This window comes from Periplaneta americana, chromosome 14 (genome assembly GCF_040183065.1).
Source record: "Periplaneta americana isolate PAMFEO1 chromosome 14, P.americana_PAMFEO1_priV1, whole genome shotgun sequence".
Taxonomy (NCBI): domain Eukaryota; kingdom Metazoa; phylum Arthropoda; class Insecta; order Blattodea; family Blattidae; genus Periplaneta; species Periplaneta americana.
Window position 1 is genome coordinate 149,889,943 of NC_091130.1, and position 22,787 is coordinate 149,912,729.

Here is a 22,787-nt window from a genome sequence, read left to right on the forward strand (position 1 = left end):
AAACTGCAAAAATCGCCTCGAATCTCCGATGTATAAGAAAAAGTACTATATTAGAGATTTGAATAACAACGTTTGTACTGTTGTTTTATTTTGTTAATTGAACTGTATAGCAATGAGATGAAGACAAACAGTGAACAGTTTTATTTCGTAGTATGTTAATCTGTATAAAAGTGTGTATTTTGTTTTGTTTCATTGTTGTGCAAACATACAAAAATTTATTTTGTATATAGTTGGTTATATATATATATAATTTGAACTGGTAATGGAAATTACGGGAAAACGGCTGAACGGATTTTAATAAATGACCCCTCATTTTGAAGCTCGGAACTCAAAGTTTTTCGGAAAATAATAGTTTTCAGTGAAATGTCAATTTTTCAACATAATTTTCCTATTTTCCAAAATCCATCTGTCGTCAGTTTAGAGAACTAGCTAATAGCATTCACGGCCGACTTGATGTTTCCTTCGCTTTAACACAGGGATCAAAATGAATTGTCAAGGCCAGTAAAAGAGAAGCGAAGCGAGCATCAAGTCGGCCGTGTTGCATTTCAGAATGAAACAAAACACAAACTACAGTAAACAGTATTACACGAAGGCCATGATCTGCAAGAATGCTGCCATATTTAGAGCTCAAATTAAATTGGTTATTAAAAACTTAACTTACTAAAAATAATTTACAGGTTCGATTCTGTGGTGTGTAATTTTCTGGGTACAGCTGTGTATTGGGTATTGAAAGTACAAAACTTGAGGTGGTTTGATGACATTATTACCATTAGAAATGAAATATTATTGTAGTTAATGCCATGATGTAACTATTTTTCATTAATTATACATATTAATGATATATTGATGATATGAAAGTGAAACGTTTTGGGGTTATATAAGTAGATGTAGAGAATAACTTAAATTAGATTTTGATTTCTATATTTTACTGAGTGGCGGCTATATAGTATATGTTACTGAAAGATATAAAACTTACGTAAGATAATAATATTATTAAAAATCAAATATTTTTATAATTATTAATCAAGTGGGGTTGGGTCTTTTTCATATATTTAATGGCGGTGTGGTGTAGATATTTATATGGGTGGTTCTCTTCAGTATTGGCTCGAGAGAGAGAGAGTATCTTTCATTATTATGGAAGCAAATAACTTTCAGAATGTCTGGTATTCTTCATTGAAAATAAATCTGAAAAATGTTTATTTGGACGTCTAATGAACTTAGTTTGCAGCATTTGCTGCACAAGCCACTAGTTAATTTATATTCTTATCACAAATTCGGTTCACATACAAGTTCTCAGCTCCGCCACTGTGGAAGCAGCTACCATTGCCCACAGCCGTATGTCAGGACTTGAGGGTTTGTACGTACGCACGAGAGTTTAGTCACTTGACGCTCCCTGGATTAAAACATGAAGGAGTGACAGTGGAGGACAGCGAATATTTTTATAACAAGGTGGAACAAACACGACTGGACTCCTTGTGCAGAGCGAACATCGGCGAATATCGAACTTCGCCATACTCGACAAACTTGAACCGAACATTACGTCTGTAATGCACGACGCTAGTAAAGATCTTAATGTATAAGAGGCAGAGCTTAATTGAGGAATGATATATTCTATGTATGACGTTATTAGCAGAAGAGAGGGTGGTATTGAGTGATATGTTAAAGAAGCTAAATGACATTTCTTTTATAAACATTAGGTGCTAGTTTATTTGTTTTAACCATTCATTCATTAGCTTTAAAACTAGTGTTCCTAAACTTTCAGAAAAACTTTCTCAGGATTTACGCCTACTCAACCTTCTGTCAAATTGAATACCAGATCTTTCCCGGGAGTGAAAAGGTACAGTGATGTTGATAAAATTACCTCATTCTAGTGCCGAGGTTATGATGTAATGAAGGGTACCTATAAGTATGTATTCATTTCACGTAAACAGTAGCCTTCTTTTTCATATTTCTAGATCAAAGACAGTTAGTCATAAAAATCACCCCTAATCAGAATGTTGTTCCTTTTATAATAAGTTAAATTATCTCAATGATATTGATTTATTTTCAGAAAGAGATGATATATTTAAAAAATAAATTTCTGTGGTGTTCGGGTAAAGGGGGGTAAGTCATTTTTTTGTGCAGATGGAATTTTGTTCCCCAGACGGACACACAAGTTAAATTATACAAGTGAGTGTGCAAAAATCCAAAGAATACTTACAGTTAATGTGTTTTATTTGTTTAGAAAATTATTTGCAATAAGGGTTGGAAGTTTAATTTTCATTTATCTCCGAATTCATTTTTATGACTTATCTTCCTTTACCGAAACAACACAGAATTATGCAAATTTGGTTAATTAAGTACTGTAGCTATTTCTCTCTCTCATTATATTCAGTATATTCAGCAGTTTACTCACTGTATGTGTTATAATAGTCTACTGCAAATATAAGTTTGTTTTACATTAACTATTGTCTTCTTTTTATTGTAAAATAAAAATGTAAAGAAGGTACTTTTATGGGCAGTAATGTTTGTGTGCTTTCAAATAAATAAATAAATAAATAAATAAATAAATAAATAAATAAATAAATAAATAAATAAATACAAATGGTTTTTAAAGAACCCGAAGATTCATAGCCGCCCTCACATATGCCCGCCATTGGTCCCTATCCTGAGCAAGATCAATCCACTCTCTATCATCATATCCCATCTCCCTCAAATCCATTTTAATATTATCTTCCCATCCACGTCTTGGCCTCTCCAAAGGTCTTTTTCCCTCCGGCCTCCCAACTAACACTCTATATGCATTTCTGCATTCGCCCATACGTGCTACATGTCCTGCCCATCTCAAACGTCTGGATATAATGTTCCTAATTACGTCAGGTGAAGAATACAATGCGTGAAGTTCTGCGTTGTGTAACTTTCTCCATTCTCCTGTAACTTCATCTCTCTTAGCTCCAGATATTTTCCTAAGAACCTTATTCTCAAACACCCTTAATCTCTGTTCCTCTCTCAAAGTAAGAGTGCAAGTTTCACAACCATACAGAACAATTGGTAATATATCTGTTTTATAAATTCTAACTTTCAGATTTTTTGACAGCAGACTAGATGACAAAAGCTTCTCAACCGAATAATAACACAATAAATAAGTAAATAAATAAATAGGTAAATAAATAAATAGGTAAATAAATAAATAAATAAATAAATAAATAAATAAATAAATAAATAAATAAATAAATAAATAAATAAATAAATAAATAAATAAATAAATAAATAAATAAATAAATAAATAAATAAATAAATAAATAAATAAATAAATAAATAAATAAATTCTGATTCAGTAGGTTCAGGGAAAACCTCGGAAAAAATGTCACCCAAATAACTTGTCCCCATGACAATTTTAATCCGTGCCCGCTCGGCTCGCGGTCAGACGTTTTAACTGTTACTCCACAGCGATGGACAATTTGGGCTATACCATAGCAGACTCGCTGGGCTGCTGATCCGGAGCTGCGTTCGGGCTTGGGTTGGATCCCCCTTTGGTCTGTGGTTCCTTCCGAGGTTTTCCACAGCCGTGGGACTGAAGCCGGATGGTCTATGGCGAGTCCTCGGCATCAACCCCTTTGATTTGATTACCTGGTTGGGTTTTTCCGAGGTTTTCCCCAACCAAAAGGCAAATGCCGGGTAATATTTTGGCGAATCCTCGGACCTCACTTCATCTCACTACATCTCGCCAAAATTTTGTAAAAAAATTGCACAAAATTGTAAAAATTGTAGAAAATTACTAAATTGTAAATCTATAAAAATTTGTAAAAATTGTAATTGTAAAATTGTAAAGTTTTGACTTGTTCCACATCTTAAAGCTTCATTGCTCATGTAAGATCTATGGAATATAATAAATGAATGAATGAACGAATGAATTGCTTTACCTTATTTAAGACAATACGTACAAGTAACAAGAAGTATTAATTTTATTAATTTTACTAGCCGTACCCGTGCGCTCCGCTGCACCCGTTAGAAATAAATATAAAGCAATTATATAATTAAAATAGGACATTTGATCCAGGGAACATTCGTGTTTGGTAGAAGGATAAATCGTTTGTTATGTTACTTAATTTAAATTGAATTAAAAAATTAAAATGCGATCATTTTGATCCAGAGACCACTCATTTGGTCATAAAAATTAGTTTAGAAAATACAGGAAACGAATATACAGAATAGCCTATCAAGTTTTCTGTGCATAAGAATCTATTTTAATCTTACCTGTCCTCGATTCACTCAGAAGTTACTGTGATAACATTATAGCATTATGTCCATCTAGAGAAACTACACTTTCCAATGGTGAATTAATAATTAATTATACAAATGGGTTAATTTAGTTTACGATATTACTTCATAGAAACGCAGAAACATTATCTGTAGGCTATGTTTCATAGCTTTCGATTGTTTTTGTCCAAAACCCCTTATAGACGAAGTCATTTGTTTTTTATTTCATTACACCGCCTTAGATGGTGTTGTTATTGTAATTTTGAAACTCATTTATCTCATTAAATATCAGTCCTATCACAATTTTTCAAGGAATAAAACTTATCGTAAATTATGTTTAAAGAAACTTTTGTTATGTAACATTTTTCACAAAAATCAATAATAAGCGAGATATTTCGATTTATTTAATTCAGGCCCCCTTATAACCCCCCTTTTAAATAATGTATTTTGAATGTCATATAGCCTGTAATCTAAGTTACAACGAACTTAATTTATATTCCAATTTTCATCGAAATCCGTTTAGCCATTATCGCGTGAAAAGATAACAAACATACAGACAGACAGACAGACATACAAACAAAAATTTCAAAAAAGCGATTTTCGGTTTCAGGGTGGTTAATTATATATGTTAGGACCAATTATTTTTGGAAAATCGAAAATTACCAGAAAAATTTCGGCTACAGATTTATTATTAGTATAGATTTGCCGGATAAAGCCCTTCTCATTTTCGTCTGACCTACTGCCGTCGACCTTGAATATCGCAGGTCCTTGTGGCAGTTCTATTTTTTCCGGGGCATGTGGTTAACCTTATTCGAACTTAAGTCGGTGGAAGTATGCTAGTCTATTTTTATGACATGCAGAGTAAACACCGATATTTAGATTCCAGTGTTTTTATATGGAGAGCTGTAATGGCGGACAAACCTATTAGTAGCCTACACTTTAGCGCTGTTTAGAAGCGTACACGTGGCGCGCACGGGCTGACAATCGGACTCACAGAATAAAAGTGGAGATTGTTCACCTGATTCCAAGGTCATAGGCGTCAGTCTTAATGCTTAATTTATTTTTAGAAGTTTATAAATTTATTTACTTCAGTTCGAAAATAGTGATCGAGTAGTTCAATCGGCAGAGCAACTGGCGACTGACTGTAAGATTACGGGTTTATTTCCGGATGGTGGAGGAATTTCTTGTCGATGAATTTCCAGAATGGCCCGTGTCTAATTGAGTATAGGAGGGGGAGGTAAAATGTCGGATAGGGCGTGATGCTGACCACACCATTTCAGTCTAGTGCCGAGATCAAGAAAGCATGGTGCTCTACAGTACCTCCATGCATCTACAAAGAGGAAAATTTTTTTTCCTTTCATTTCGAAATTTTGAATAGAGAGAAGAGTATTAGAGTGAAACCAAGTCTACTATATACAGTCACGAAGCTTGGGATGATTTTTTGCAATTCTCGCGATAGTTGCTAGCCGCTTGGAGCGCTGTGAGTGCTAGGAACAATAGACTGTGCCACAGCCATCGTGATCTAATACAGGCCGTAAGGCAGACCATGTGACTCGCTTAACCCGATCACGAAGGGCGGCGTTTCAACTATATAAATTAGTTGGAATGCATAAACAGTAACATATGTTTCTCTAAAATGTAGTGTAATTCCATTAATAAAATTTAAAACAATGTTTTATTTTATTTTAGTAGGTTATTTTACGACGCTTTATCAACAGCTTTGGTTATTTAGCGTCTGAATGAGATGAAGGTGATAATGCCGGTGAAATGAGTCCGGGGTCCAACACCGTAAGTTACCCAGCATTTGCTCATATTGGGTTGAGGGAAAACCCAGGAAAAAACCTCAACCAGGTAACGTGTCCCGACCGGGAATCGAACCCGGGCCACCTGATTTCGCGGCTAGACGTGCTAACCGTTACTCCACAGGCGTGGACAAAAAAATAATGTTTACGAGACACTTCAGACATAATTAACTTTGCGAGTTAAGACGTAATATTAGGCCTAATTATGGTGTGAAAATTACTTTGTTCGTATGTGTAATACCTGCCTTTATGTCGATTAAATATTGCGAAATTCTTGTACATTCATTCATGCACGATTCAATTGGCAGAGCAACTGGCGACGGACTGTAAGATTGCGGGTTTATTTCCGGATGGTGGAGGAATTTTTTTTTTGTCGATGAATTTCCAGAATGACCCCCTGTCTAATTAAGTATCGGGGGGGGGGGAGGTAAAATGTCGGATAGAGCATGATGCTGATCATATTATGATCTCATGTGTTAGATGGAGCTATTTTCTCTCTTGAGATACACTTATAAAATAATAGTACATTATGCAAATAGCCTATAATGATAGTAATTAAGAAGCGAGTATGGATGTTTATGAAACGAGTGCAAGCGAGTTTCATAATTTTCATACGAGCTTTTTAATTACCATTATAGGCGAGTTTCATACGACTTTTTATGCTCGACCATATTTCTAACTTGAAATTATTCATTTTATTTGTATCTAACTGACCTTGAGCAATACCTCGTAAATTGTGAGATGTGCGCAGACGCGAAAGTATTGATTTTTTTCCGAGGAACAGATGTCCACATTGACCTTGATAGTCTATAAGAACCTACAGAGTAAACTAAACATTAACTTTGAAATAACATTGAAACTAAATTAGACATTGAAAAGCGAGATGACAAATTGAATTTATTTGAATATTATTTACAATTAACGCTAATTATTATAGCAACAGAACATAACCTCCTGCGACAGTATTGGATTTCCAGCCTCCGTGACTTTTCGCTAATTCTCTTTCGATTGCATATCCGAGAATAATCGATACTTGCGGTTTTATAACGGTACAAAGCTGACTTGTCATTGGCTGAGGTTTTTATAACGGTACAAAGCTGACTTGTCATTGGCTGAACACCTGTACTTTAATGAGTAGGTGTACTTTAATGGCATGCATTAAAGGACTGCTACCAGGTGTATAATTACTACATTTCGGCATGGTCGAGCATAAAAATTTTATACCAACCAATACAATTATGTCTAGTGATTAACTGCTGCATAAAGAAAATTTTTTCAAGCATTTTTGGGTACAACTATAGACAAGAAACCTTAATACTGCGAAATTAGCCGAGTTTGCATTATACTTTAATCATGAACTCTGTCTCTTGAATGGGACAAAATTAAGAAAACGGCTATTCAAAACTGGTCAGTGGTCGGGGAGGTTTGTTTTTTAATTGGTTCTAAGAAAAATCGGTTCTGATTCCATTTTAGGATTTTTCCCTTTAAAATTTTCTAGAGGTCCTTCAGTGGAGCAGTCTCTAAGAGGAGTGGTCTCTAATAGGAGTGGTTTCTCTGTATATTAAACATTCTTACTTCAGCAGTACATATATAGCACGAATACTGTTACAATTATTAGCAAAATAAATAAATAAATAAATAAATAAATAAATAAGTAAGTAAATAAATGAATGAATGAATGAATGAATGAATGAATAAATAAATAAATAAACAAAATGAATGAATGAATGAGTAAGTAAGTAAGTAAGTAAGTAAGTAAGTAATTAAGTAAGTAAATGAATGAATGAATGAGTGAGTGAGTGAGTGAGTAAGTGAGTAAGTAAGTAAGTAAATAAATAAATAAATAAATAAATAAATAAATAAATAAATAAATAAATAAATAAATAAATAAATAAATAAATAAATATTAACATTAGGATAACTGAAGCTTATTTTTGAAAGGATCCAGTCGATAATTCACGTTAAATGAAATCGGCATAAAGCTGAATAGCTTATTTGTGTGGAACAAAAATGATTCATTTAGATTCTAGATCAGGCCTGCACAAACAGCGCTCAACGAGCGCGCGCGCTCCTTCGGAGCGGGAGAGCCGCGTTTACCGCTCGCCGAAACGGAGAGGAAGATACGCCAGAATGACATAGATGTGCTATAGGTAGAGGAGAGGCAAACGACCACTCAGTTATCTAGTGGAGTGCAGTGTGTAGGCCTATTCTCAGTAACTGTTTCACGTTGCTTACCTACTGCTACAGTACAGTATGGAGGAATCTAAAAGCCGGAACATAACATTTAACGATTTACAGCTCGAACTTATTGATCTTCAATGTGACCTAAGGGCTTAAGATTGTTTGAATAATACTACTAGCCAGATCGAGTTTTACAAGACTAAACATTAGCAATAATATCCACGACTACACAGGCTGGCTGTGAAAATGATTGCTATGTTTGGCTCAACATTTATATTTGTGAGCAACTGTTTTCTATAATCAACTTTAATAAAAGCAGACATCGAACATCTATAACTGATGTTTCATTATGATCAGTAGGCTACTGTTCCTTTCAGCTGCCAACAGCATAAAACCTCGTTTTGATGTAGCCTACTGATAAATAAAAATATAACAAAATGATATTGTACATTTAAGTAGCTATATAATTTCTGTTACTTCTGGAAAATAAATATTTCTTTATTAATTAATAATACTCCAAGATAGTTTTGCAAACACTGAACGGGAATTCATTTCATAAGCACTAGTAATAGTACTTCCTTTTGTGTATATTTTGTACGAGATCACCCCTTCTTCCAGTCCACCCTTATACAGAGCGCAGCTAATATCTGCATTCCGCTCATGAGCTGTGAGCCGGCTCGGAGAGCGCAAGCCTTGTGCAGACCTGTTCTAGATCATTAGCTTTTCAAATCACGTTGAAGTCCTGGTCAGGCGTGAGATTTTTTATTTAAAAATCCAAGCGACAGTTGTAGCTCACAACATCGCATATGGTTTTCTTTTTCTTTTTCGGGGTTCTACCCGTTTCACCAGCGAATAGGGATTATAAAGAATGGACACTGAGCGAACGTTCCTGTGTTTTGTTTCTCTGTGCGCAGGCGTTTAGTTCCACTTTCAAGCGCTAGAGGTTAGTGTAATCGAGCATACGCTAAGATAATAACTGAGAATAGAGTTGAGACACAGGATCCAAACATCGCCTACCTTATTGCATAATCTAGTAATGCTTTGCTGCAAATAAATTCAAGTTAACAGCTTTTCCTTATTTCTGAGTGACGAACTAGTTGTAATAATAATATTTTATATTTCAGATATAATAAATTACATTATAAAATAATATAATACATTACAAAATTAAGTAACGAATTCGTTTAATATTTGTATATAATATAATATAGGTATATGGTTTTACTTCTCGTAAGAGTTTTGTTTTTCCATTTTTAAGCGCTATCAAATCATTACATATTTTAATTGTTGTCGGGGTCAACGTCTCAACTGTCATTATAAAGGAACTCTAGAGTCTAGACATTACAGTTAATGACGGATTTATTATTTTATGGATGCAATTTATTTTATTTGAGTACATAATGTATCTAGATGTATTAATTACATGTGTTATATTTCCGCTGTGTCGACTGCTAGCTGGTGTGATGTCAGCGCCAACTCTAGGGAGAAAGCAGAATCTCACGCTTTAGCTGGCTTAAAGGTCATTGAAATCAGTCCGGCTACATCAAAGGTACCAACGCGAAGTGTCCATTCTTTATAATCCCTAGTCGCTGGTTTCACTAACTTAAGCCCAGTCTACACTTAATATCTTACCTGACGTTTTACTTGACTAGGCAAGATGTTTCAGTCAAACATTTATTAAACTCTTGTTTATGTAAGTGGTCTCTATTTCTGTTTCAGTGCATGGAGTTACAGTCCCAAGGAAGGATCACCATGTTTTGTAAGTAGGCCTACACTAAATTAATACTTTTTAGATGTACATATACACAGCCACAAACGGCTGCATTTTGTTTCCTCATTTGTTTCTTGCCAAAGAGCTCACAGTGGAAGATATGCTGCTCTTACATTGATGATAAACATTTGCTCATTTCTCAGAAGATATTAATTTTAGGACTTTTATTCCTTGTTTTGATGCATACTACCTCCTCTCTATAAATATTGGAACCTTTTTTTCAGAACACTTTGTATATTTTATTTTTACTACAAGAAAATTAAGCTGTTTTTAGCATAATTTGCACAATGTAAGTCAAAGGACTACATTAATTATTTATATTAGCTTTAATGTAATAAACTGATAATTTTTAATTGAAAGTTAGGAAACGTCTTCCCTGCCTTCACCTCCTCTCACCAATAAAATTCTTTGCATCACTTATTTTTGTTCGAAATTTTTAACTGCACATAGGCCTATTAAATTTTATGACAATATGTCAATGTCATGCAGAAGAATGGAGCGTATGAAATGCACAGACAGAGTAAGAAGTGAAGGTATGTTAGAAAGAGTGGGTGAGGAAAGAATGATGCTGAAATTGATCAGGAAGAGAAAAAGAAATTGGTAGGGTCACTGACTGAGAAGAAACTGCTTACTCAAGGATGGACTGGAAGGAATGGTAAACGGGAGAAAAGTTCGATGCAGAAGAAGATATCAGATGATAGACGACATTAAGTTATATGGATCGTATGCGGAGACTAAGAGAAAGACAAAAAATAGGGAAGATTGAAGAAAGCTGGATTTGCAGTGAAAGACCTGCTTTTGGGCAGAACATTATGTATATGTACGAGTATATTTTTATGTCAATGACCTCCATATAATGCGAATGTTACGTTTGCGTACATCGCGATCAGGTCAAGAGTAATATTTTATGATAATGTTGCTAAAAACCCAAATCTTTTAATTACTGTAATATGAACGTAAGAAATACGTCATGCGGCATCTGAGCGTATCTTTGAGATAAATGTATCTAACATGTTTATGCATGTGAGATAACAATTGGCAGGGATGTATTTTTAAGCATTCAGTTAATTTGAACTTAATTATACTTATCTCTATGAGATCATAAAGCTGCCTTTTTGTCCTTGACTCGTAGTTTGTTGATAACTTACCATTTTATCGTTGAATTTGTGTTGTATAACTGTAAAGCCAAATAAATACAATATATATATATATATATATATATATATATATATATATATATATAGAAACGAGCAAAAGCCAGCTGTCTTTAAATATACATGATTTCGATGCACGTAGTAGATGTTTCTAAACCTTCACAATAGATCTCCACGAGCTTTTTCGTCTACTGATTTTAAACAGTCTGGTCTAATAAGTAATTTCTTACAATTGCATTACCAAACGAAGGTGGATATCTATCCATAACCACCTACCTACCAAAATGCGTAGGCTATATGCAAAGCATACCAAAAACCTAAACTAACCAAACCTAACCTGTCACTGTTACTCGTCCTTACGAAAACTCGCTTTCTATGTACACTGGCGTTCAAAGATACGTGGTACCTACTAATCGATAGTGATCAATAATTTGTTTGTGTCATTGTGGCTTCCTTAGTTATTAGTTCTATGAATAGACGACGAAGATAACAATCAGTGTCACCAATAGTACATAAATATACCCGCATTATAAAATTCAAAATATCATCCCCCTCTAATGATTGTAAAACAACACTAGTTTTAGCGGGAAATCGCTTATACTGTTAATTATGATAATAATTTATACTTAACCCAGATATGCTTGAAACATTTTTTTGCAATTTTTGTGTATTTTACAAATCACATTTAATGCAGTATATAATTGAAGTATATCTATGGTGTCGAAATATTCTAGTTGTAACTGGTTGAGCTAGAAACAGATGTCCTTTTAAAAGGACAATAGGCATATGAGCATACATTTTGAGGAATAATTGTAAACTATGCTTACATGAAAGGAAACAATGTAATTGTTATAATTGATTGTTATTATTATTATTATTATTATTATTATTATTATTACTATTATTACTATTATTATTAACAAATTATTACGTTGTTATTTTATTATTGTTTATTATAATTTCTAATATTATTCTGAAGCGTGATGCATTGTGGCTACATTCATTTTAACTCTAGAATGCTATCGTCATTGAGTAGTATCGTACTACTATTGATACTTGAAAATGCGTAATAGGCGAAAAAATGTTTAGGCCTACCTGAATGCTTTCAGAAAACCACAATTCAAGTCACACAGAGTTTGTGTGCACTCAAAGTCGGCATTCAGGCGTCTTGTGAGGCCACTTGAGGTATGTGGATATAAAGGGAAATGTTGAAATGGTATCGGGTGTAGTTCCTGGGTAGCTCAGATGGCAGAGAGTTGATGTGCTAAGCCAAAGATCCCGGGATCGATATCCGGCCCTGGAATAATTTTTCCCTTGAAAGTATTCAGATCTTGCTGTGTTCGCAGAAACATTGCTATGACTTTGCGTCTGCTCTTCACATGCAACAAATTCGTCACCCCATTCCTAAACCCTCCCTTTCCTCTTCAAGAAGACTATGCTGAAATATTTTTGCTCCTGCTGCAAGCTGTGAACCAGATAGATTAGTAGGTGTTATATCACGTTTGTCTCCTGAATTCTCGTCTGTTACGTCTTCAGTGGCATTTGCAGGCTGTCTGTATTTGAGATGAAATTTCGCTCGTAACATAATTTTCAAACGTCATGCATGGAAAAATCTACTAAAATTAAAAAAGAGAAACAATTTCAAAATATATGGGACTATGCCTACTGTCCTTCCAAAAGGACACACAAGTTTTCGTCATTGTAATGTTGCAATGAATAGATAGTTCGAACGCATTGTGGTTTCACGTTATATTTATGTTTATTAGGAGTCATTTGATCTACAACAATTTTTAAAATAATTTCGTACTGTAACAATATTTAACTTTCATATCTGATTTGCGTCTCGGATGCCATAGCTGAAATAAACGATCAATTCTCACGTCCACATCTCAAACTCAACGCTGATCAGAACTCCCATTACCAGTATTACCACACCTAGCAAGCCTCTAATTAAGACCAGTAACAATGACACCTGTGAAAAAGCAAATGCGTTAACTGTAGAGAGGGTAATTTGAAACATTGACCACTGTCCTTTTAATAGGACAATAGGCATATCTGGGTCTACATCATTATTTTCCCAAATACATTTTTACCCGTCCCAGTAATACTGTTACCTAATGAGAACTAGTGGAACTATTTCAAAGTTTGTCAATTTGCTATATTTTTGGTTCCGACTTATGCCGCGGTTACAAAGTTAGCTTACACGATCAGAAAACTGATATCTTTGAACGTCAGTGTACCTACCGGGACCAAAAAGCTTACATGCAAGGCATGTGATCCCATCTCTCTGCCGACCACTATTTCCACAACTTTCCATTCTTATTCCGGTGCGAAATTGGCGTTGCCGCCAAATTTGTCTTGTTTACTGTACGGGCCATTCCATATGAAATCGATCAGTAAAAAACCTCGCATTTTTTTATACCCTAATTTTTTCCCTACTTATACAAGGTGCTGAGGGGAGTGCAGTTTCAAAAATATACTATCGAAAGTCAAACGGTTTTCGTATTATTGAGTGATAAATTTAGCGTATTTTATAAAAACAAGCCTCTTTCAGCGCTCAGAACTCTGGAACCATTTAATGCAGAATATTCAACGAGAGCTCATTTTGAAGCTGACATTTGGTAGATTATGTTAAGAAGTAATCCTTTATTTTATTGTACACAGAAAGACAGATAATCTGATTTTACTTGCTTTTAGGCTTTTTGCCCATTTGTAAATATGTAAAAAAATATTGAGAAAAAACCTTGCATTATTAAGAGGGATTCGGCATTGTTTGCTTAGTGGCTCGGCAATAAGTTTCGAGGGTATTAAATAAATTATTTTCACGCGCCTAGACTTGAACGGCGCAGTACCGCACGCACTGGCCGAGAGCTGAAGATAAACGAGCATTGGGCGTCATTTTACTCCTGTGTTTATGAAAACTTGTGATAAAGCTAGCCCAGCCATGACTGCTAGACGACACATCACGTGTTTGTCTCCTGGCCTTGCCTGTCTCGACTATCTCCCGTCTCACAGTCAGCTGGTTAGTTCACGCGCGTACTATTTATTTTCTTTATTTGATATTTTCAATACTTTCTTATCAACGTACCACCAGTAAAAAATATGTTTATTTGTACTTTCAATGCGGAATCTAACCATATTTTAAAAATATTTTTTTCGTGGCCAAAGGCGTCTTATTAAAGAAAAATCTAAATTTCTCCATTTCGATAAAAAGTAAGAAAAACTGTTTACATGTCAATATAAACTTTAATTTCTCAGCATCAAAATAAACCATGATTTTGATCACTGGGTGAAAGGGTTTCGGAGCCACAACAGTTTAAAGTTACTAATTTTATGGAAATACGATAAATTTAAATATTATTAATTTAAAAACTATTAAATTCTGATGCCTCAAACTTTGCACAAAGCATTATATCACAGTTGTCTACGGACAGAAAAAGTTTCATTGTATTTAAAAATTGTAAGGTCAATTTTCTCTATATTTCGGTCGATTTGAGATGGAATAGCCCATACATATAACTCGATTAGAAGTCAAGTATGTAAATACATCCTAAGTCACCCTTACTCGGTAACGCAATTGTAAAGAAATAGGCCTACTGTTTACTATAATTAGGACAACTTTCTGTGTCAGAAGAATTCTTACACCACAATACATGGGATACTTTTTTTTAAATAATGACGGATACTTGACTTATGTCATTCACTCATATGAAGCAGTTATGTAGACCAATTTATCGACAGAATCGTTACCCAGGGTGCGCCATGGTAGGCTGGTCTACGCTATACTCGCGATGAGATAAGATAATGATGAAAATTTCTTGGAATGCTACAGGGGAACCGGAGCTCTCAGAGAAAACCCGTGTGTAGCCTGGAGCACGTTCTTGCCCAACACAAGTTATAAATCGGGGATCGAATACGGGTCCACATCATTATAAGGTTCGTTCCAACAGCAGTCAGGAACCGTCCGTAACCATCGTGAGCATGCGCAGTACAGAAAAAGCGTTCCAACACAATCCGAACCAGTCCTGAACCGGAAACATGTACTACAGTCGGGCGTTCCAACAAGCTTTTGACACGGGTTCGGAACGGTCAGAAATAGTGCGCGGATTGAGGCATGTACGGAAGAGTACGCGATACGCGCATGCGCATAAGCTCACCAACGTCTCCTGGATACTGAAGAAAGACATGATCGACTGTTCACATCATTGAGGTTAAAGATGAAAAGTGACAGTACAGACGAATAATAAAACTAGAGATTTAATTTAAATTTTCGCCAAAAGGAAAGAGAATGGAAATTATTTGGGTATTGAAATAGTTAATTACAATTTCAACATGCAGCTTTGATTAAAAGTATAATAAATAACGTACATACATTAATAATTAAAAAAAAAACTATTTTTAAATGAGAGTCCCCCAGTACACGACATTGAATTGGCGGAATTCTTGCCGCCCATTTTTCTTGTCATCTTTTTATAGAAAATGATCGAAATTCTATTTTCTGCAATTAGAATTAGCTGCGAAACGATAATAATTAAGCATCCCGTTCTTAGCAAAGATCATCACAGTTATAGCATCTCTGGATTTAGTACATAACGATCCGTTAAAGCGTTCCAACAGCGTCCAGTCCAGTTTCAATCCCATAGCAGATGCTCAGCTAGCGCATGCGCATAAGATGGTACAGGAACCGTACGTGAACTGATCCATGAACCGCTTATTGGAACGAACCTATAAATCCATCGCTCTAGCCACCGACCACTGTGACGGTTGTACATACGACATAGGATATTAACACTTTTACTTTAAAGACTTATACTTACCCGTCCGGTATGGTCTAGTGGCTAGGATACCTGGCTTTCACCCAGAAGGCTCGGGTTCGATTCCCGGTACCGGAAAATTTTTATATACAGTAAAACATCTCCATGACTTCCTATAACTATCGAGATGATAGTCAAACACAATAAAATTCGCCTTCCTATAATATAACGTTTATTTAGAAGGATACGTCAGTCCCTTATTTTCTGTGCTTTTAATACAAATAGCTTTTGTTCTCTAGCCACCGACCACTGTGACGGTTGTACATACGACATAGGATATGAACACCATTACTTTAAAGACTTACATTCACCCGTCCGGTATGGTCTAGTGGCTAGGATACCTGGCTTTCACCCAGGAGGCTCGGGTTCGATTCCCGGTACCGGAAAATTTTTATATACAGTAAAACATCTCCATGACCTCCTATAACTACCGAGCTGATAGTCAAACACAATAAAATTCGCCTTCCTATAATATAACGTTTATTTAGAAGGATACGTCAATCCCTTATTTTCTATGCTTTTAATACAAATAGATTTTGTTCTGTTCGGTGCAATGCACCTGTTTTCAGACTTTTTTTTTATTATGCGCTCATCTTGCTCTTTAGCGGGAGCGTGCCGATGCAACCTGAAATGTATCATTACTGGAAAAATATATGAAGTTTCACTCTCATCATATGTATTACATTCAAGATATTACTAGTGTTTAGGTGAGGGGTTTGGACTTTTTCCATTGCTGGTTGTCACAATCAAAAAATTAAGACACAACGTTTCGAAGGGTGGTTCTCCCTTCGTCTTCAGATGGGAGGAAGTAGGGAAGAGAAAAAAAAAACCTATTGTTGGGATCGTTACGTACAGCTATTCTGTATGACTGATCGTCGATTCCTTTTTTTTTCTCTTCCAACAATAGGTTTTTTTTCTCTTCCAACAATAGGTTTTTTTTTCTCTTCCCTACTTCCTTCCACCTGAAGACGAAGGAAGAACCACCCTTCGAAACGTTGTGTCGTAATTTTTTGATTGTGACAACCAGCAATGGAAAAAGTCCAAACCCCTCACCTGAACATTAACAATCCACCATTGCTTTCCAACCCCTAATTTAGATCATATTACTAGTGGCTTGAGCAGCGAATTTTGCTTTTTCTCGCACTGATTACGATATTCATTAAAATTTAAAGTTATTTGTTTTATGATTATTAGTGAGACCTAATTACTAATTCGCGAAATACGGTTTTTGAGCTGATAAAAGCAAACATTTTTGTTTCAAATCCTTCCAGGTCAAAATATCGTAGACCTAAGTTCAAACTTGCGAAATAACATGAAATTTTTTCTAAATATAAACACAATTTTTGTTTTAGCATGGATTTATTCAAAATTAGTGTTTATCAAGAGAAATTTTCATTTTTTTTTTACGAAATTTTAATTGAAATTGCCCAAATATTGATGTCTATGAATGAAATTTTGAATTTAATATTCAAACTCTATTTCAATACAGAATGTATGTTTACTGCTTTGAGTGATTTTAGGAATAGATTGAATATCTGTGCATGCGCTTCCATAGCTCCTACCACATAATCACGAGGTAACAGGCTGCTATTACGGTACTTTTCGAATATGTGGGTGAGAAGCTCTTCAAACAGTTCTTAATAACGGTTTCACTGAGATTTTCACAACGTCGACGAAGTAACTAAACTGTGTAATACCCTCCAAGTACGGTATCCTTTTATTAATTTTAATGTTTAAAATAACGCCATTCAAAATACTCCATGGAGTAAAGTTACATGAATAACTCAAAATTAATCCAGGCAGAGTTCTTGGTTTCTTATCTGGAAGTTATGCTTGCTTTCTGCAATGAAAATAATATATTTTTATACGAAGTTGAATGCTCAAGATTTCCTTTGTGTACACTGTAATTTGAGAAGAAAAATAAAGATAAAATTATGTCACTTAAATATAAAGAACATGTTCTTATTTTGTCTGCCCTATTAAGTTATAACATTATTAAAAACTAATTGCCGAAACCCGGGATCGAACCAGGGACCTTTAGATCTTCAGTCTAACGCTCTCCCAACTGAGCTATTTCGGCTTCTTGTTGTTCAGCTTATTTTCCAATCATCTCATACTCACTAGACTTTACCTCATTACGGTTATTACGTGGGGTTCTATAATCCCATCGGCCAATTCATATGATTTACAATAGAACTCAATTCCGTGTAAAAGACGAGCTCAGTTCTGGGACTGAATTTATTGTAAGCATTACAAAATATTCTCCACTCGTCTGCTTTAGTGACATTTTCGAAAGACGCCTAATCTACTTAAACTTATGCATAGGCCTATATGTGTGATCGTGTAGAATGGTATTTTAGTAGTTATGTGCTGCTTCGTTTTAGTGTTATAAATCGTTGCACACGTTGCTTTTAACCCACTAAGCATTATACACCATTTATTATACAGTACATTACGGTAATTTCCTAGAGAACGCGCAAAATCCAACATGACTGACGAAAACTACAAAAAACTTTCTGCCAACTATGAAGTCCAAATGTCACCAAACATCACAAAATCAAAGATGAAAAATCAAATATGTATTCATATTTTTAAAGAAGAACAAGCCCTCCAAAAAAATGAAAATACATTTAATTTTTCACTTTTGATTTCTTTGGCGTTTGGTCGCATTCGAACTTCATAGTTGGTAGTACTTTTCTGGCAGTATTCGTCCGCACTTCACCCCCAAAAATCACTAAAACACAAAACAAAACATAATAATTTATCACCTTATCAAATGAAATTCAATTCTCATCGACACCTTCAACGACAACCACTTCACTTCCAGTATAAATGAAACAAGCTTTAAGGTAATCTAAACTTAAACCATGCAGACAACAAAGAATTAAACCAACACTTTGTCGTACAGTTAACTTTGCATAAATAAACCATGTGTTTAGACTAAATCAAATTCTCTTCGAACACTTATTACACGTTAACTTATACAGAAAATTCAGTAAATAATTCCTTTAAACCACACAAAAACAGTTTTCTACTCAACATTCAACACAATCCTTATTCACCAGCTAAAGAACTAAAGCAAAATCGACACAAAATTTAATAGATAAATTTCAGAACACGGATTCCTTCCTTTCCCTCTTACTTCAAAATTCCAACCTTGTGCACACAAAATAAATTATTGGCACTGAAAAGGGCCTTTTCGTAAGCATGATGATGCGCATTCGACAAATGCAGACAAATCTACAATATAACAACACTCACGTCAAACAACCAAGAACAACTGACAACGTCATTATCCATTCAAAATTAACGAAAATTCTAGAACAAATAACAACTATAATCAATCAAATCGAAAGAAAATCACAAGAATCATAAAATGACAAATTTTCAATAGCTTTAGCCATCAGACACAACATAACACCTCTCACGTCAAACAACCAAGAACAACTGACATCATTATCCCTTCAAAATTAATTAAAATTCTAGAACAAATGACAACTATAAACATTCAAATTAAAAGAAAATCACGGCGACACCTAGAATAAAAAACTTAGAACTAACATATAAAAGTCACTAAAAGATCACTAACATTTAGCTTTGAAATAAAAAAGTTGGTCATACTTACTATTTTCAACAAAGTGCCCGTCTTCTATGAAATTACCTACATTGCTAATTAATGATTTGTTTTCCTCACACCCATTCAATACACCTAATTTAAAAAATATCGTTTCGAGGAGAGATTATAATCACCCACGAATCTCGGCTCCAGCAGCAGCTTGATAAGGTCACCAGCGTAATCATCAGTTTAATTAATAATGAATGGAAACATTTGACGCATTTTAAGAAAGCCGTTTTAGAAAATTGTATTATGCTTTCTTCTTTTCTGGACAAAACGAAAATTTCGTATCCGTGTAATGTAAAAAGAAAACATAAAAAATGTAACTTGAGACAACAGGGAATAAAGTCGCGGCCTTTCACATGAAAAGTGAACCCTCTCACCCTCTTACTTATCTGTTCGATTCCACAGTCTTTCTCGGTATCATAACTTGAATACTCGGTTACAATATGATAACACACTAGAAATACCACTTCACACATTATCTCTTTATTCTTCATCTTTCACTGTTGCTACTTCTCTTCACTGGAATTCTCTGCCGCCTGAAATCAAGGGCTGCCGAATTTTAATTTCCTTTAAATGTAAATTAGAAAAATATCTTATGATGAGTTGCCAGACCTAACGCGTTGCAAATATTTAATGGAATGTGTTCCACTGTATTTATTTTTATTTTTTATTTTTTTTGTTTCTTATTTTTATTGTTAATCATGTAAATCGTGTTTATTTATCACTTAACGCCAATATGTATCCCACTGTGTTGTTTTTTTATTATCAATCTATTTTTTGAGTAAATTTTATTCAATTGTCGGTTTCTGGTTTAATTATGTAAATCCTACTTAATTGTAATCTAATACTAATATGTATACTAATGTGTTTATTTTATTTTTACTGTGCACATTTTTTTATTGAATTATCGGCTTCTGTTTTTATGTGATCCGTATTTGATTCAAACAACATTAATATGTATTTCACTATGTTTATTTTTATTTTATGAGGTAAATTTTTATGTAACTACCTCTTTTGATCTCATTATGTACCTAAATTGTATCAGTATGTAATTATTTAATTCCGACCCAGTTTTATGTTCAACTTTGTAAGCAAGTTTTAATCCTGGTTGAGTGTAAGAGAAGGCCTTACGGCCTTAACTCTGCCAGGTTAAATAAAGCCAATATTATTATTATTATTATTATTATTATTATTATTATTATTATTATATTATTATTATTATTATTATTATTATTATTATTATTGATATACATCCCCTGCACATTTAACAAACTTATCAACATCAGGTGCAAAGTGAAAATTTCAAATGATTATAAAATAAGCAACAACATAAAAAATACATCTGGAGATGCCGGGGATTGAACCCGGGGCCTTTCACATGCAAAGCGAACGCTCTACCACTGAGCTACATCCCCCGCACATATAGCTGTTTGTTAACATCAGGTACAAAATGAAAATTTCAAATGCATATTAAATTAGACATAAACAACGTAAAAATGTAATTGGAGATACCGGGGATTGAACCCGTGGCCTTTCACATGCAAAGCGAACGCTCTACCACTGAGCTACATCCCCAGTGTGTTCAGTTGTTTATTAACACCACGTACAAAATGAAAATTTCAAATGCATATTAAATTAGACATAAACAACGTAAAAATGTAAGTGGAGATACCGAGGATTGAACCCGGGGCCTTTCACATGCAAAGCGAACGCTCTACCACTGAGCTACATCCCCCGCACATACAGTTGTTTGTTAACATCAGGTACAAAATGAAAATTTCAAATGCATATTAAATTAGAATAAACAACGTAAAAATGAAAGTGGAGATACCGGGGATTGAACCCGGGGCCTTTCACATGCGAAGCGAACGCTCTACCACTGAGCTACATCCCCTCTACATTTAATTGTTTATCAACATCAAGTTTAAAATCAAAATTTGAAATGCATATAAAATATGAAATAAACAATGTAAAAATGTAACCGAAGATCCCGGAGACTGAAACCAGTGTCTTTCACAGGAAAAGCGAACATTTTACCACTGAGCTACATTCATTGGATATTTAGTTCATTTATTAACATCAAGTACAGAATAAACATTTCAAATTCATATAAAATAAGAAATATTCAATGTAGAAATACTGCTAAAGATAACGCGGATTGAACCCGGGATCTTTCACATACAAATCGAACGTTCTACCACTGAGTACATCCCACCGCACCTTTGGAATGCCTCCTACGAAATAAACAATGTAAAAATACAGCTGGAAATACCAGGGATTAAACCCGGGACATTTCACAAGCAAAAAGAACACTCTACCACCGAGCTACATCCCCTGTATATTTAGTACGCTTATCAACATCAGGTTATAATGTAGCTTAATTGTGTAAATGATTACACACTGCTGTAGATAAGCTCTTTGTTATCTTTATCAAATATTTAAGTAAACATGGGGAAGTAGGCCTACTGTACTCGTATTATTGTGAGTCGCAGGATTATACTTCGATATTTTGGCTGAGAATTTTCATTATTATTGAAGAGTAGCTTACAATACGAAACTAGGTTGCGCAGCTGGGTATTGCGAATTTAAAATTATTAATTTGAATGCACAATGAAACTATATTTAAGTGACATTTATGTGGCCTCTTTAAATGCCCTTTTTTCCCTCCTAAAAGCTGTTACTTGACTGTTCTTTATTAATTCATATGAAGCCAGTTGTGTAGATCAATCTACCGACGGAGTTGTTGTTCAGGGTGGGCCTTAGGAGATTGATTTACACTACATATGTGATTATGATGATGATGATGATGATGACGATGATGGATATTTATTGGGATGCCTCAGAGGAATCAGAATTCCCGGAGAAAATCGTGCATTACCCTGGACCACGGGCTTGCCCACACAATTCGTAAATCGGGGGTGCACCGGGGATCGAACCCGGTTTCACACGATTATGTGTCCAGCGCTTTATTTTTAATTAATTTATGAATAGATAAACCACCTTGATAATTTGACAGGAATATGGTTAATGGACATTTCAATGATAAAGTTAGGGTTCAGTTTTGGACTCATTTAATAAAAAAATCTTTTAAGAAACCCATAATTTGGCTATTGAAAAAAATATATACTTAAAAATTTACAGTTTATTTAAGTCTTTCGATCTAAAGAAGAAAGTTATATCATCTGCATAAGCTATATAATAGAT

The 22,787-nt window shown here is 34.6% G+C and overlaps 7 non-coding genes across 7 annotated transcripts; 2 read left to right on the top strand and 5 right to left on the bottom strand.

The window, feature by feature from the left end:
* The first annotated feature begins 15,967 nt into the window (after window positions 1-15,967).
* On the top strand, window positions 15,968-16,039 carry TRNAE-UUC (transfer RNA glutamic acid (anticodon UUC)). The gene has a single exon. It is a non-coding gene; the product is annotated as a tRNA-Glu (tRNA).
* A 236-nt stretch (window positions 16,040-16,275) lies between these two features.
* On the top strand, window positions 16,276-16,347 carry TRNAE-UUC (transfer RNA glutamic acid (anticodon UUC)). The gene has a single exon. It is a non-coding gene; the product is annotated as a tRNA-Glu (tRNA).
* Window positions 16,348-17,968: 1,621 nt separating this feature from the next.
* On the bottom strand, window positions 17,969-18,041 carry TRNAF-GAA (transfer RNA phenylalanine (anticodon GAA)). The gene has a single exon. It is a non-coding gene; the product is annotated as a tRNA-Phe (tRNA).
* Window positions 18,042-20,926: 2,885 nt separating this feature from the next.
* TRNAA-UGC (transfer RNA alanine (anticodon UGC)) lies at window positions 20,927-20,998 on the bottom strand. Its single transcript has one exon. It is a non-coding gene; the product is annotated as a tRNA-Ala (tRNA).
* An 88-nt stretch (window positions 20,999-21,086) lies between these two features.
* Window positions 21,087-21,158, bottom strand: TRNAA-UGC (transfer RNA alanine (anticodon UGC)). Its single transcript has one exon. It is a non-coding gene; the product is annotated as a tRNA-Ala (tRNA).
* An 88-nt stretch (window positions 21,159-21,246) lies between these two features.
* TRNAA-UGC (transfer RNA alanine (anticodon UGC)) lies at window positions 21,247-21,318 on the bottom strand. The gene has a single exon. It is a non-coding gene; the product is annotated as a tRNA-Ala (tRNA).
* An 87-nt stretch (window positions 21,319-21,405) lies between these two features.
* On the bottom strand, window positions 21,406-21,477 carry TRNAA-CGC (transfer RNA alanine (anticodon CGC)). The gene has a single exon. It is a non-coding gene; the product is annotated as a tRNA-Ala (tRNA).
* Window positions 21,478-22,787: the final 1,310 nt, after the last annotated feature.